Source organism: Trachinotus anak, unplaced genomic scaffold, assembly GCF_046630095.1.
Source record: "Trachinotus anak isolate AG129_WGS33_773 ecotype Australia unplaced genomic scaffold, CSIRO_AGI_Tana_v1 ptg000016l, whole genome shotgun sequence".
NCBI classification, from domain to species: Eukaryota; Metazoa; Chordata; class Actinopteri; order Carangiformes; family Carangidae; genus Trachinotus; species Trachinotus anak.
Window position 1 is genome coordinate 16,552,501 of NW_027273867.1, and position 2,860 is coordinate 16,555,360.

Sequence of the window (2,860 nt, forward strand, 5' to 3'; positions counted from 1 at the left end):
ACCAAGTCAACAACTACTCTGAATTTGCTGAAATATGACGCATTTCCAATTCTGTTCTGTTCTATTTCTTAATGGCAACATTGTGGCTTTTTGCAGTTGCCTTTAAAGTTCAACAAAGTACAACGTAAAGATACCCTGTGGAGTTTCTGACAACTAATAGCTCTATTAATCCCTCTATTAATAGCTTCATTTTGAGTTCTCTCATGCAGACACACAAGGATGATTGTGTGTCTGCATGAGAGAACACAAAACACATTTTTGCACTCTAACACACCAGGACACAAGCACACAGGCCATGTGATACCTGCAGTATACCTGTAGCTGATTTGCCACTATTCATCCAAATAACATTGGCAATAACATGTAAAAAAGCATAACAATACACCAAGGAAGGCTATGAGGAAGAAGACTGCTAACAAGTACAGACAAATATTTAACTAATGTTGAATATGTAATGCAGTGTCCAACAAGGAGGGAAATGCATTCAGCATGTTTGTTAAAAAAGCGAGGGTACATACAATGTGCAGCATTTAGACAGAAAATTTAAAAAAAAATAATAAAACACTGGCACATCGAGAAACATATTTACCAATTTCACAACACAGTATAACAAAACATGCTGCAAGTACAGAGTGCACAACCAAATACAGAAACACAGTGAAGCTGGCCAACCAGTCAAACCCTGTCTTCTACAAATCATGTTTACATAATACCAATTTGTTTTAATGATTTGCAGTTACACTCCCACACCCCCATCACTGGGTATTGAGGCCACAAATGAAAAGCCTCAAATCAGCAGCTGCAGCAGAGAAGAAGCTGCTGATTGGATGCACGAACTGCAAGCATCCCAAATCAGCACTTGTACTTGAGTACAATTCTCCACTACTCTGACAACCCACTGTGTGCCGGCTAATGCAGCCTACATCATATGCAGGTCATGAAGTAATAAGTAACCTCATCCCCAACTCAAGCGCCAAGGAGAGTTCATTGACTTTCAGTGTCCACCAGAAACTTTGTTTGTTTTTAACGTCATTGGATTTTGTTCTGGGCAGCACTTCTGTACTTGCTTGTGTTTTTTACTCTTGCTTTTACATTTGTTTTTTGTTTTTTTGTATGTGTCTGTATCTCGTGGTGTTTTCTGTACAGTCAGTGTTTTTTATGGTGCATTTGTGTTGTCACATTGTTAACAGTGTTTCCTTCATTTGATTGCCTTTTGTCTATTTGCAAGTGTTCTTTTGCTGCAGTGGATTGAGCCCTCAGGGCCACTGTACTTTATAATTTGTATTTTGTTGATTATCCTTTCTTATATCCTGATTACATAACCAAAGGAACACTGATTCCACTCAATATAGGCCACTTTAGTCCCTTTTTCACACTCACACCTGGTCTTCTCCTCGGCACAATGTTAGCATTGAGATTCTGATGTAAAATCAAGTGTGAGAAATGTTTTTAATTATCTAGCCACCTGGACGGGGTTGTAGCACATACACACACCAACACACACATATGTTGCACATAATACAATCATGCTTCGATGAACATTGATGTATAAGAAAACATTTTGGAAATTTTTTTTCCAAAATAAATGTCCTCACTCGATCTCATTTTGTGACTTGTCAGGACCTCAGGAGGATAGAATAACGCACACACACACACACACACACACGCATGCATGCACACACACACACACACACACACACACACACACACACATTGTTTCAGGTAACAGATGTTGTCCTTCTTTTAATTAAAGTCAATGAATTAAGACATTATATTTACTCACTGCTGCAGAAACCCCCAACACACACACACACAAACACGCACACACACATGCACACACACACACGCACACATATTCATTTCTGTCCTCTCTGCATTACTCTATAATTGGCTGTAGGGGAACTCTTCAGCTTGTTTAGAAACTCAGTGAGATTTTAATTATTATTCAAGGGCAGCAGCAGACACTTACACAGTCCTGGACTTTGATGTTGTTCTTCAGACTGTTTTCAAGCTCTTGTTGTGCTTCAGCAAGTTTAAGACTCTTATTGAGAGCTTTTGAAATCACAGGTTTGAGTCCAGCCCTCAAACACTGGACTGGTGGTTTGTGCTTCAGCCCAATGAGCCACAAAGAGCATCATGGTGTTGACCCTGAATCTCTCTGCATGATTTTTTTCCCCTTTGTCTCGCCCTCCTTCTCAGTCTTTCCACATGTGGTCTGGATGAAAGGGATATATTTTATCTTCAAAAAATATTTGTTCTTGCTAAATTTTGTGTTGTTTTTGCTTCTAGAGATGAATGAAAAAATGGAACTGGAAATGGTGAATGTTACCTTGCCTTGAAATACCAACTAAAATCTGACATACAATAAAATCCTAATAAAGCATCCTTTATAAATTTATAACTAATTGCTTAATTAATGACTTCAAATCATGGCTAATGAAGGTCTATTGATTAGCTATAAGCCTTTAAGAAGAAGCACTTTCAGGGACAGTAGCCATATGGTTAGCACCTCACGGTTGACAGCATTTACAAGCAGTAGGCATTTAATAAATGGTTAATGTACTTATAAACAGATATTAGGACATTTTTAAGTGTCTCTTTTAATATAGAGTATTTTTCAAGTTACAGTTGTTAACATTAACACTTATATCTGCTAACAACTACATTATAGTGTGTGATAAACCGTTTATAAAATGTTTATGGACTGCTTATAGATAGGAGGTTTTGAAGTAAAGTAAAGTAAAAATAGAATGTGAAAAATCATCAAAATGATTCTTTCTGTTTGCAGGAGATCACTGTTGAGTGTTTAACAATGTTTAACAACAATTAAATGCAACAAATGAGAGTCAACACACCGAAA